Here is a 14,953-nt window from a genome sequence, read left to right on the forward strand (position 1 = left end):
GATCCGTCTTCAAAATGCATTCAGTGTTACTATGGCACCCAAGACGCTATTCAAGTCCTGGCTGCCATAGTAGTAGTGGGGAGCGGGGGAGCAGTATACTTACAGTCCGTCCGGCTCCCGGGGCGCTCCACTACACTTTACCATGGCTGCCAGGACTTTAGCGTCCTTGCAGCCATGGTAACCATTCAGAAAAAGCTAAACGTCGGATCCGGCAATGCGCCGAAATGACGTTTGGCTTAAGGCCGGATCCGGATTAATGCCTTTCAATGGGTATTAATTCTGGATCCGGCCTTGCGGCAAGTGTTCAGGATTTTTGACCGGAGCAAAAAGCGCAGCATGCTGCGGTATTTTCTCCGGCCAAAAAACGTTCCGGTCCGGAACTAAAGACATCCTGATGCATCCTGAACGGATTTCTCTCCATTCAGAATGCATTAGGATAAAACTGATCAGGATTCTTCCGGCATAGAGCCCCGACGACGGAACTCTATGCCGGAAGAAAAGAACGCAAGTGTGAAAGAGCCCTTAGTTGAAAATTATGGTGGGTATTGACATGGAAAATTTAACATCATCAAAAATTCTTTAAAAATGTGATACACTTCCTTTAAGTAGCAGAAAAATATATAATGAAATGTGTCTCAGGAGCCATGTTCCCCCTCCACTGGGACAAGGTGTAAGACCTGGAGCTGTGGCCCTTCAGTGCATCTCTAGCTGAAGATGGAGCAGATCAACCCCCTTGTTCTCTGCAGGACTTCTCATGTTTGTCAGGATAATGCAGAAAGTGCTGCAGAATGGCAAACAGCAATTCAGAGAATATATTCCAAGAAATATTTCTTGTGTACTTAATTTCTATGCTTATTGTTCTATTAAAGGGTTAAAGAGACCAATTACTTATTCCTTTCAATAGGTTTCCACTTGTCGCTGCATACTTGCCTGCTCCTCAGTCCTTCGTTGTCAACATCTTTTTTGACAGGGTTCACGTGCTGCCACAGCTAATGATTGGCCATAGTGTTGACTTGTCTTTAGTGCAGGGTGTATAAAAATCATCAAAAAAATCAGATTTTTTTAAAAAAATTTTTTTTATATAAAATGCTTTTTGAGGAAAATATATTACCATCCAAAGATTATTCCATCATGAAATAAAGATTTGTTTTTTAATTATGTAGAATAAGGCTGTACGTGGACTCCCATATTGTTGAATGGATTAGGCAGTGGCTGAGGGACCGACAACAGAGGGTTGTAGTCAATGGAGTATATTCAGACCATGGTCTTGTTACCAGTGGGGTAACTCAGGGATCTGTTCTGGGACCCATATTGTTTAATATCTTTATCAGCGAAATTGCAGAAGGCCTCGATGGTAAGGTGTGTCTTTTTGCCGATTTGTAACAGGGTTGATGTTCCTGGAGGGATACACCAAATGGAAAAGGATTTAGGAAAACTAGAGGAATGGTCAAAAATCTGGCAACTAAAATTTAATGTTGACAAGTGCAAGAAAATGCACCTGGGGCGTAAAAACCCAAGAGCAGAATATAAAATCAGTGATACAGTCCTAACCTCAGTATCTGAGGAAAGGGATTTAGGGGTCATTATTTCAGAAGACTTAAAGGTAGGCAGACAATGTCATAGAGCAGCAGGAAATGCTAGCAGAATGCTTGGGTGTATAGGGAGAGGCATTACCAGTAGAACGAGGGAGGTGCTTATGCCGCTCTACAGAGCACTAGTGAGACCTCATTTGGAGTATTGTGCTCAGTACTGGAGACCATATCTCCAGAAGGATATTGATACTTTGGAGAGAGTTCAGAGAAGAGCTACTAAACTGGTACATGGATTGCAGGATAAAACTTACTAGGAAAGGTTAAAGGACCTTAACATGTATAGCTTGGAAGAAAGAAGAGACAGAGGGGATATGATAGAAACCTTTAAATACATAAAGGGAATCAACAAGGTAAAAGAGGAGAGAGCATATTTAAAAGAAGAAAAACTGCTACAAGAGGACACAGTTTTAAATTAGAGGGGCAAAGGTTTAAAAGTAATATCAGGAAGTATTACTTTACTGAGAGAGTAGTGGATGCATGGAATAGCCTTCCTGCAGAAGTGGTAGCTGCAAATACAGTGAAGGAGTTTAAGCATGCATGGGATAGTGTAAAGGGGGAATATTAATTACCAGTATTTATGCAAATATCAATAATCATAAATAGGAGTCGTCTAGTGATGACTCCGCTTATTTATACCTTAACGAATATTACTCTTTGCCTTAGGCCTCATGCACACGACCGTTGTTGTGTTCCGTGTCCGTTGTTCCGTTTTTCGTGATTTTCTGCGGACCCATTGACTTTCAATCGGTCCGTTGAAAACTCGGCTAATGCACCGTTTGTAAACGGATGTGCCGCGGTGTTATTTCTTCATTATATATATATATATATATATATATATATATTTTTCATAGAAAAGGTTAGGCAGCACTCCCTTTTCTCTGTTATACGGTGCCCGCGGTGGTCCCTCGACCAGGACAGATAAACAAATAAAGAAAGTCCGCAGCACTCCTTGAAGTAAAAAATGTGCAGTTTATTCACACACATCAGAAAAATGACAACGTTTCAGTTCTCTCACAGAACCTTTCTCAAGTCAAGACTTGAGAAAGGTTCTGTGAGAGAACTGAAACGTTGTCATTTTTCTGATGTGTGAATAATCTGCACATTTTTTACTTTAAGGAGTGCTGCGGACTATATATATATATATATATATATATATATATATATATATATATATATATATATAATTAGTATTACACATGCGTGTCAACCCTTCCTCAACAGATGGGCATAAGGCCATCCTTCATATAAGATGGGGCCAGGGGCTATTCATAGTATTCAGTATATTGGGCAGACTAGATGGGCCAAATGGTTCTTATCTGCCGACACATTCTATGTTTCTATATGTGTGTAATTTTTTTGATAAATAAATTCCATTAATCCATTCACAATGTCATGCTCTTCCAGAGGTTTTTGTAAGATTATTGGTCAGTTTCTCTGCCTACAAGATTATCACAGATGCTTGGTTTACTTTTGCAGTTCTCTTAAACTGAATTTGACTCAGCAGAGATCACGTGCCTCTTCACAGCAAAAATGTTTTAACATGAACAGAGTTGAGAAAAATACTAGGGTTGTCCCGATACCGATACTAGTATCGGTATCGGGACCGATTCCGAGTTTTCTCGGCAGTACTCAGCCGCCGATACCCCGCCCCGATACATAAATAGAATACTTTTTTTTTTTTTTACATCAAGCGGGCTGGTGAGCGGTGCATAGAGGGGGCAGTGAACGGCAGCTGAGAAGGGGTGGAGAGAGCCGGCAACGATAATTATTGCTGGTATGTGACTGGGTATTACTTACTGCATGGGTGTCATGCGGCCCGCAATGAGTATTTTTGCGGCCCGGCAAAGATGCAGCATCGGGAGAGAGGAGGGGCTGGAGTCCGTAACTAGGGGCGGGGCCCGGTGCAGTCACTGTACTCTTACACCGGGCCCCGCCGCTCACCAAAGTATTTATAAACGTGAATCCTTATCCTGTTATTAAGTTGAACTAACGCTGCCCTCTTCCATGTTCCCCTGTATCCCCCTGTAAGCTTCAATAGCAGGCAGAGCAGACGGCAGCAGTAACGTCACTCACTGACGTAGAGCGCCTGCTCCGCCCACTTTATGAATGAAGCAGGCGGAGCAGACGCGCGACGTCAGTGAGTGACGTTACTGGTGCCGTCCGCTCTGCCTGCTATGGAAGCTTAAGTAAGTGCTGTGGGGATACAGGGGAACATGGGAGAGGGCAGCGTTAGTTCAACTTAATAACAGGATAAGGATTCACGTTTATAAATACTTCGGTGAGCGGCGGGGCCCAGTGTATTGGGGGACACTGTTATGAGGGGGATCTGTGGATGACATATAGCAGTGTCATCCACAGATCCTCCCCATAACAGTTCCATCCACAGATCCCCTATAACAGCACCATCCACAGATCCCCCACCAAATAACAATGCCATCCTCAGATCCCCCCCACCCCATAACAATGCCATCCACAGATATCCCACCCCATAGCAGTACCATCCACAGATCCCCATAACAGTGCCATCCACAGATCCCCCATAACAGTGCCATCCACAGATCCCCCATAACAGTGCCATCCACAGATCCCCCATAACAGTGCCATCCACAGATCCCCCATAACAGTGCCATCCACAGATCCCCCATAACAGTGCCATCCACAGATCCCCCATAACAGTGCCATCCACAGATCCCCCATAACAGTGCCATCCACAGATCCCCCATAACAGTGCCATCCACAGATCCCCCATAACAGTGCCATCCACAGATCCCCCATAACAGTGCCATCCACAGATCCCCCATAACAGTGCCATCCACAGATCCCCCATAACAGTGCCATCCACAGATCCCCCATAACAGTGCCATCCACAGATCCCCCATAACAGTGCCATCCACAGATCCCCCATAACCGTGCCATCCACAGATCCCCCATAACAGTGCCATCCACAGATCCCCCATAACAGTGCCATCCACAGATCCCCCATAACAGTGCCATCCACAGATCCCCCATAACAGTGCCATCCACAGATCCCCCATAACAGTGCCATCCACAGATCCCCCATAACAGTGCCATCCACAGATCCCCCATAACAGTGCCATCCACAGATCCCCCATAACAGTGCCATCCACAGATCCCCCATAACAGTGCCATCCACAGATCCCCCATAACAGTGCCATCCACAGATCCCCCATAACAGTGCCATCCACAGATCCCCCATAACAGTGCCATCCACAGATCCCCCATAACAGTGCCATCCACAGATCCCCCATAACAGTGCCATCCACAGATCCCCCATAACAGTGCCATCCACAGATCCCCCATAACAGTGCCATCCACAGATCCCCCATAACAGTGCCATCCACAGATCCCCCATAACAGTGCCATCCACAGATCCCCCATAACAGTGCCATCCACAGATCCCCCATAACAGTGCCATCCACAGATCCCCCATAACAGTGCCATCCACAGATCCCCCATAACAGTGCCATCCACAGATCCCCCATAACAGTGCCATCCACAGATCCCCCACAACAGTGCCATCCACAGATCCCCCACAACAGTGCCATCCACAGATCCCCCACAACAGTGCCATCCACAGATCCCCCACAACAGTGCCATCCACAGATCCCCCACAACAGTGCCATCCACAGATCCCCCACAACAGTGCCATCCACAGATCCCCCACAACAGTGCCATCCACAGATCCCCCACAACAGTGCCATCCACAGATCCCCCACAACAGTGCCATCCACAGATCCCCCACAACAGTGCCATCCACAGATCCCCCACAACAGTGCCATCCACAGATCCCCCACAACAGTGCCATCCACAGATCCCCCACAACAGTGCCATCCACAGATCCCCCACAACAGTGCCATCCACAGATCCCCCACAACAGTGCCATCCACAGATCCCCCACAACAGTGCCATCCACAGATCCCCCACAACAGTGCCATCCACAGATCCCCCACAACAGTGCCATCCACAGATCCCCCACAACAGTGCCATCCACAGATCCCCCACAACAGTGCCATCCACAGATCCCCCACAACAGTGCCATCCACAGATCCCCCACAACAGTGCCATCCACAGATCCCCCACAACAGTGCCATCCACAGATCCCCCACAACAGTGCCATCCACAGATCCCCCACAACAGTGCCATCCACAGATCCCCCACAACAGTGCCATCCACAGATCCCCCACAACAGTGCCATCCACAGATCCCCCACAACAGTGCCATCCACAGATCCCCCACAACAGTGCCATCCACAGATCCCCCACAACAGTGCCATCCACAGATCCCCCACAACAGTGCCATCCACAGATCCCCCACAACAGTGCCATCCACAGATCCCCCACAACAGTGCCATCCACAGATCCCCCACAACAGTGCCATCCACAGATCCCCCACAACAGTGCCATCCACAGATCCCCCACAACAGTGCCATCCACAGATCCCCCACAACAGTGCCATCCACAGATCCCCCACAACAGTGCCATCCACAGATCCCCCACAACAGTGCCATCCACAGATCCCCCACAACAGTGCCATCCACAGATCCCCCACAACAGTGCCATCCACAGATCCCCCATAACAGTGCCATCCACAGATCCCCCACAACAGTGCCATCCACAGATCCCCCACAACAGTGCCATCCACAGATCCCCCACAACAGTGCCATCCACAGATCCCCCACAACAGTGCCATCCACAGATCCCCCACAACAGTGCCATCCACAGATCCCCCACAACAGTGCCATCCACAGATCCCCCACAACAGTGCCATCCACAGATCCCCCACAACAGTGCCATCCACAGATCCCCCACAACAGTGCCATCCACAGATCCCCCACAACAGTGCCATCCACAGATCCCCCACAACAGTGCCATCCACAGATCCCCCACAACAGTGCCATCCACAGATCCCCCACAACAGTGCCATCCACAGATCCCCCACAACAGTGCCATCCACAGATCCCCCACAACAGTGCCATCCACAGATCCCCCACAACAGTGCCATCCACAGATCCCCCACAACAGTGCCATCCACAGATCCCCCACAACAGTGCCATCCACAGATCCCCCACAACAGTGCCATCCACAGATCCCCCACAACAGTGCCATCCACAGATCCCCCACAACAGTGCCATCCACAGATCCCCCACAACAGTGCCATCCACAGATCCCCCACAACAGTGCCATCCACAGATCCCCCACAACAGTGCCATCCACAGATCCCCCACAACAGTGCCATCCACAGATCCCCCACAACAGTGCCATCCACAGATCCCCCACAACAGTGCCATCCACAGATCCCCCACAACAGTGCCATCCACAGATCCCCCACAACAGTGCCATCCACAGATCCCCCACAACAGTGCCATCCACAGATCCCCCACAACAGTGCCATCCACAGATCCCCCACAACAGTGCCATCCACAGATCCCCCACAACAGTGCCATCCACAGATCCCCCACAACAGTGCCATCCACAGATCCCCCACAACAGTGCCATCCACAGATCCCCCACAACAGTGCCATCCACAGATCCCCCACAACAGTGCCATCCACAGATCCCCCACAACAGTGCCATCCACAGATCCCCCACAACAGTGCCATCCACAGATCCCCCACAACAGTGCCATCCACAGATCCCCCACAACAGTGCCATCCACAGATCCCCCACAACAGTGCCATCCACAGATCCCCCACAACAGTGCCATCCACAGATCCCCCACAACAGTGCCATCCACAGATCCCCCACAACAGTGCCATCCACAGATCCCCCACAACAGTGCCATCCACAGATCCCCCACAACAGTGCCATCCACAGATCCCCCACAACAGTGCCATCCACAGATCCCCCACAACAGTGCCATCCACAGATCCCCCACAACAGTGCCATCCACAGATCCCCCACAACAGTGCCATCCACAGATCCCCCACAACAGTGCCATCCACAGATCCCCCACAACAGTGCCATCCACAGATCCCCCACAACAGTGCCATCCACAGATCCCCCACAACAGTGCCATCCACAGATCCCCCACAACAGTGCCATCCACAGATCCCCCACAACAGTGCCATCCACAGATCCCCCACAACAGTGCCATCCACAGATCCCCCACAACAGTGCCATCCACAGATCCCCCACAACAGTGCCATCCACAGATCCCCCACAACAGTGCCATCCACAGATCCCCCCCAACAGTGCCATCCACAGATCCCCCACAACAGTGCCATCCACAGATCCCCCACAACAGTGCCATCCACAGATCCCCCACAACAGTGCCATCCACAGATCCCCCACAACAGTGCCATCCACAGATCCCCCACAACAGTGCCATCCACAGATCCCCCACAACAGTGCCATCCACAGATCCCCCACAACAGTGCCATCCACAGATCCCCCACAACAGTGCCATCCACAGATCCCCCACAACAGTGCCATCCACAGATCCCCCACAACAGTGCCATCCACTGATCCCCCACATGACAGTGCGTCATCCACTGATCCCCCACATGACAGTGCGTCATCCACTGATCCCCCACATGACAGTGCGTCATCCACTGATCCCCCACATGACAGTGCGTCATCCACTGATCCCCCACATGACAGTGCGTCATCCACTGATCCCCCACATGACAGTGCGTCATCCACAGATCCACAGATCCCCCAAAACGGTCACATGACATTTAAAAAAAGTATCGGTATTCGGTATCGGTGACTATTTGAAAAAAAGTATCGGTACTTGTACTCGGTCCTAAAAAAGTGGTATCGGGACAACCCTAAAAAATACTATAATCCTAATGCCCCTTTCACACGGGCGAGTATTCCGCGCGAATGCGATGCGTGAGTTGAACGCATTGCACCCGCACTGAATCCCGACACATTCATTTCTATGGGGCTGTCCACATGAGCGGTGATTTTTTACGCATCACTTGTGCGTTGCATGAAAATCGCAGCATGCTCTATTTTGTGCGTTTTTCACGCAACGCAGGCCCCGTGAAAATCGCAAGCATCCGCAAGCAAGTGCGGATGCGGTGCGATTTTCACGCACGGTTGCTAGGAGACGATCGGGATGGAGACCCGATCATTGTTTTCCCTTATAACATGGTTATAAGGGAAAATAATAGCATTCTGAATGCTTAGTAAAATAGCGCTGGAGGGGTTATAAAAATAAAATAATTTAACTCACCTTAATCCACTTGATCGCGCAGCCGGCATCTCTTCTGTCTGTCTTTGCTGTGTGCAGGAACAGGACCTGTGGTGACGTCACTCCGGTGATCACGTGATGACGTCACCACAGGTCCTGTTCCTGCACACAGCAAAGAAAGAAGACCGAAGCGATGCCGGCTGCACGATCAAGTGGATTAAGGTGAGTTAAATTATTTTATTTATTTTTTTAACCCCTCCAGCGCTATTTTACTATGCATTCTGTATTCAGAATGCTATTATTTTCCCTTATAACAATCTACAGAACACCGATCCCAAGCCCGAACTTCTGCGAAGAAGTTCGGGTACCAAACATGTGCAATTTTTCTCGCGCGTGTGCAAAACGCATTACAATGTTTTGTACTCGCGCAGAAAAATCGTGCATTTTCCTGTAACGTACCCGCACCTTTTCCCGCAACGCCTGTCTGAAAGAGGCTTAACTTCTACAAACCTATGAATGCAGAATCAACCTAATCAAAATTCTGTAAAATCTACGCCAGGGATCAGGAACCTTCGGCACTCCAGCTACTGTGAAACGACAACTTCCAGCATGCAAACATGCTTGGCTGCTCTTCTAACTCCCATGGAAGTGAATGAAGCATTCTGGGAGTAGTAATTTTTAAACAGCTGGGGTGCTGGAGGTTGCTGATCTATGCTTATGACTGTATGATGTGAAATGCCTTTGTTATTTCTACTAGAGGTTTATGAATGAATTGTCAGCAGCTTGCAGTAAACGTACAGATGGGTGTTTCCAGTTAGGGTGTGTCCCTGCATGGTCTGACCGCAGCAGCACTGATTGAACAGAGTCAGCCACATCATCTATTGGTAACACCCAGCAGTACCTTTACTGCAGACTGCGGTCAATTTATTTGTAGACTTCTAGCAGGAATGGCACAGCAGAGTCATAAGAATAGATGCTCCAGAACTGTTATTACAAGAGGAATGCAAGTAGTTACTAAATCTGACCAGTCAGGAGAGGGGGCATGTTCTCTTTAAGTATGACTTTTAGAAATATTAGGCTACTTTCATATCTGTGTTTTTGCTGGATCCGTAATGGGTCATCCAAAACGCTTCTGACATGATTCTGCAACATGATTGTTTTATCTTTAACATAGCAATGACTGATCCATCTCTAAAACCATTGTAAGTCAGTGGGCACCGGATCCGTTTTCTTTTGTGTCCCAGAAAACGGATCCGGCACCATTGACTTACATTGTGTTTCATGCCCTAGCCGTCTTGCTCTGCGTCCCATGCGAGACAGAAAACCGCGGTGTTCTGTCTGGCATGGGAACACAACCAGATGGAATGGAATGCATTCTGGTGCATTCATCTCAGTTTTGTCCCCATTGAAAATTAATAGGGCCAAAACGGAAGCGTTTTCCTCCGGTATCGAGATCATCTTCTGAATCTCAATTCCGGAAAGGAGATGTGAAAGTAGCTTTAATTGCACCAAAGTGTTTTTGTGGTGGTCTCCTCCCTACCCCAATATTCAGCATTCTCTTAATGTGGTGGGTTTTTGTTTTTTATTCCTTTTGTGCTTTTTCCCAGAGATCTTGAAAAATGCTGTAAACTCAATGCATGTAAAAATGTATGAATGAAAAAAAAAAAAGCTTAAAATTCATGGTGTTTTTTTACAAAGTAAAGGAAAAAAAAGCCACAATAAACTGGAGGAAGTGTAAAGGTTGTTGGGGGAGGAGTGGGTCACATATACTGCAGTTACTTGCCTTTCTATGTACCCAGGAAGTGTATGGAGCAGTGTGTGGGAGAGGAGATCCTGCATTACGTTTCCTCTCTGACATTTCAATGGATTGTTTTATTCTAGTTAAAAGCTTCATCTCTCTTGCAGCATGACATGAGGGGCCGTGTGAGGACACGCGCTATATCTATGCTATATTAGGGTGGTGAGATCCATGCGGTCTTCTGAGGACGCTGTGCCATGTCTATACTATACAAAGACAGTGTCATATGTCAGTTGGAGCCCACCTCTCTGCAGTGTTTGTTATATGGAAGTTCGTGGACATCTTCTCGTGGACATTAGCAACCCATAAAAAAGCGGATGGGATTTTTTGTTTAGCAACCAGAATTTAAGTTGTTAAATTTACAAATTTAAAAACTTGAGGCTTATGAAAAAAGGCCGGTAAAGGTCCTCAGGAGAGACCATCAGTATCAGATTGGAGGAGGTCCACCAATCATCTATTTTGCTGGCACCAGAGATTGTTGTTACACGTCCCCACAGCTCCGCAACTGCATTTCGACTAAGGGGCCAGAGCAGAACTAGGGAAAACTTGCTTAGTGTGTGATGTGATATAGATAGAGAGAGATAGATCTATATCTATCTATCTAAATAATGTGTGTGTGTGTGTGTGTGTGTATATATATATATATATATATATATATATATATATATATATATATCTATCCAAAAGATTTACAGTGCTTTTTTTTTTTTTTAGAACTCAGACAATATGCGATTGTTTGTTAACTTATACCATAGAGTGCAATGGTAAAATGCTGTGTTCCTATTAAAGAGGTTGTCCCATTGTGTCCTATATTCTTTTTTTTTTTTTAAACCAGCACCTGCATCTGAATACTTTTGTAGTTGTATGCATTGCATAATTTTCTATAGCCAGTAAAATGTCAGTATAGTGCCACCTGCTGTTTCTTTTCCTTAATCCTCTGTCCACATCAGTAATATCACTGAGGTGGATGCACATGCTCAGTTCCAGCCCTCAACTGCCTCCAGCTGGATCTGTTGTTAGAAACTCAGTTACAGGATTTTTATTTTTTTATCATCATCATTGGACAACCCCTTTAAGCCCTGCCAAGGAGTGGAAGCTTTTACAAAGCTTCTGACTGCCATAGCAACTAAATGGCTCCCATGGCATCATCTCAGGAAAGGGGGTGTCAGAGATTTTTCGGACGTGGCGATATGTGATATGTTTATTTATTGTTTATATATTTTATATGTAATTTACACCTAATATTTTGGTGGTTTCTTTTTTTTGTTTTTGTATTTTTAAACTTTTTATTTAATAACTATTTCCCCCCTTAGGGGTAGAACCTGGGATTTTTTTCATCCCTTGTCCAATTCACCCTGAGAGCTCTATCAGGGTGAATAGGACTTTGCACTTTCCCTGCTGCTCTGTGCTTTGTGCACACAGCAGCAGGGAGCCGACTATGGTAGAGTCATGGCTGCCATGGCAACCGATCGGAGCCCCAGGATTACACTGCTGGGGCTCTGATCAGAAGCTGCCACTGCACCACCAATGAGAGGAGGTGAGGGGACTATGTGGCCCCTGCCACAAATGATTTTAACACTGGAGGAGGAGGGGGCACTGCGCCACCTATGATTCTAATACTGGGGTGGAGCACTGCGCCACCAATGATAATTAACCTTTAATACGGGAGGCAGGTACTGGCAGCAAATCAGCGGCAGTTAACCCCCTCAGGTGCCGCACCTGAGGGGTTAACTGCCGCTGATCGCAGCTCACTGTCAGAGGTAGGGTGCCAGCTATGCGATTCTGCTGCCGGCACCTGCATCCTGTATTAAAAGTTAGACGACATTTCGTGGGTTCGGACTTAGTTAAGTTAGCAGGACATGTAGAGCCGTGCCCAGGGATGTCCCAGCACCTATTATTATTCCTGGGCGCCGCTCCGTTCGCCCGCTGTGCCCCAGTTAGTCTCCTGCTCCAGTAACTGGGGCACAGCGGGCGAACGAAGCGGCGCCCAGGAATAATAGGTGCAGGGAGATCCCTGTGCGCCGCTCTACATGTCCTGATAACTTAACTAAGTCCGAACCCATAAAAAAGGCCGTCCTATCATTGGTGGCTCAGTGCGCCCGCCCCTTCTTCGCCCCTCTCTCCTCATTGGCGGCAGCGGCACAGCGGGAGGGAGGACTGCTTCCTTCTCCCCTGTGCTGCTGAGGGAACATGAGCATGCTGCGCAGCCCAGTATCGAAAAAATGGAAATCCCGGTATCGTATCGATACCGGGACAAAAGTAGCGATTGGGTATCGAAATTTCGATACCCGCAACAACCCTACTAGGAGGTTAAGTGGCAGGATCAGAGTCCTCTCCAATCCTGGCCATTACAGAGGGAGTCCAGCGTCAGTCAGTGCCAGGCTCCTGTGATGATCTGGAGTGTTATATCTGCGCAGCTTTTGTGAACAGACCACACAAGGTGTGCTAGTAAACTGTTCTGGACTGAAAAAAGAAGTCCCATGCCTAGAAATACACAAGACTTTATGCAAAGTGTAAAATTGACACCTGTCAAAGTTATTGTGACCTTTGATGCCTATTTGTATAATATGTGTTTGGCTTGAGTCCATAAAATTCTGGCTTATAGAGGGGAGTCGGGAGTGTGAGATCCCCACCCCTGCCCCCCTCCATTAGGTCATATGGACAGGGATTGTCTCTTTGAGTCAAACGCTCCTGAATTGGATGATCTGCTAAAATTCCTGTTTGATGCCGCTGTAGCCATTTGCTGGTTGCAATCTTAACCTGCTCTCCTTGCATCAGGTGACCATTTGTCAGGGCTCAAGGTGAAACACCAAGGCCTTGGCGAGAAGGAGCTGGGAAGCAGGTAAGTATACTTACCTTTTTAAGATCTGCCAACCCTCCCCCAAAGGTGCCAAACTCCTTTAATGTGGTCTCCATCCCTCTTTGGGTGGTTTTAGAAAAAAGCAGATGTTCTTCTCCTTGTGAAAATAGGCACTAATGTGAGAAGGAAGTATTCCTTCCTTTTTTGAAATCGTAAGTTCTAAGTGTCTTACTGGGTACAGTGGAGAGGAAAATTCTCATCAGAACTGCATTGGCACAAGTCCAAGAACATATAACCTGCCTAGCACTTGCAATTCTATCATCTGCCGATAATCTAGTTGAAATCTGTCAGCATAGGTCTCCTTCAATTTGTGTGTGGCTTTTGCAAGTGTCAACCATGGAGATCCTGGTGTTTGGTTGCAGGAGGCATCCTGTTCATTTTTCCCTCTCCAGCATTCTTGGCAGTGAGTTGTTCTGCGAAGAATGTAGGAGAAGTTGTAATCCTTGGCTCCTGGTCTGTAGATACTGAGAAAGGAAGTCATGTGTTCCCTGGAGCTTACCCAGAGAGGTTCTCTGACATGTGTTTCGAGCCAAGCCTTGTCTGGTGTATTGGTATTACTGTAATACAGAATTATCTATCTTTTGAGTCCTCCTAAGGGTATGGCTGCATGGGGTGGATTTTCTGCAGCAGAATTTTCAACAGCAGTTCCACTTTGGATTTGTTAAAATCTCAGCTACTTTGCTGGCACTGTGACCACTGTGGATCTACCTCACCAAGATCTGTTGCATACATATGTGGATATACTGTAAAGCAGGGACCAGCAACCTTCGGCACTCCAGCTGCTGTGAAACTACAATTCCCAGCAGGCGCACATACTTAACTATTCTTGTAACTCTCATCAAAGTTAAAGGAGGATTCTGGGGGTTGTAGTTTTAGAACAGCTGGAGTGCTGGAGGTTGCTGACCCCTGCCCTAAAGGTTTGCAAGCATTCACAGTGCATTGCTTATGTAAATGAGAAGATTAGATTTTGCCACCATCTTAAAATGTTTTTCCTTGGCTATGACACCATTCCAGCTTTCACTGAACACTGGATGGTGCTCTGTGTATCCAGCTAAAAATAATTCACTTTTATATATTTGACATTTTATGAGTATATCAGAATATTCACATGTGGCTGGTTTGTTGTAGAAATTTTTGCAACTGAAAATCTGTTCCATACATCTGAATCTGGACTCAGCATCTGGATTTCTGCAAGCCCCGTTCAGATGAATGGGACAGTCACAGAAGAATCTTGGTAATTAGCAGTAAAACGTATGCAGGGTTTGCCGCACGATAATTGCCTGGCTGGTACATTGCTACTATGTGTGCAGCCAGCCTAAGGACCCTATTACACCGGCAGATAGAGCATACGATCTTCTCTTTAGCAATCATCCTAAAGGCTTTAAAGGTTCCTTTACATAGGACCGTTATCACGCAAATTCTCGTTCCCAATAATTGCCCTGTGTAAAGGTGCTGCTGATAGATGAACAATGGTTTGCTCATTTGATGAAAGCCTCATTTGATTCTGACATTGCTTCTAGGCAGTAGCTCATGCTGTGCAATAGC

General features: G+C 47.3%; 1 protein-coding gene across 1 annotated transcript in view; it reads left to right on the forward strand.

The window, feature by feature from the left end:
* Window positions 1–14,953, forward strand: part of KBTBD2 (kelch repeat and BTB domain containing 2) — a 43,273-nt gene that overhangs the window by 14,588 nt on the left and 13,732 nt on the right. The window lies entirely within an intron of this gene.

The sequence above is a fragment of the Bufo bufo genome, chromosome 5 (genome assembly GCF_905171765.1).
Source record: "Bufo bufo chromosome 5, aBufBuf1.1, whole genome shotgun sequence".
Classification (NCBI taxonomy): domain Eukaryota; kingdom Metazoa; phylum Chordata; class Amphibia; order Anura; family Bufonidae; genus Bufo; species Bufo bufo.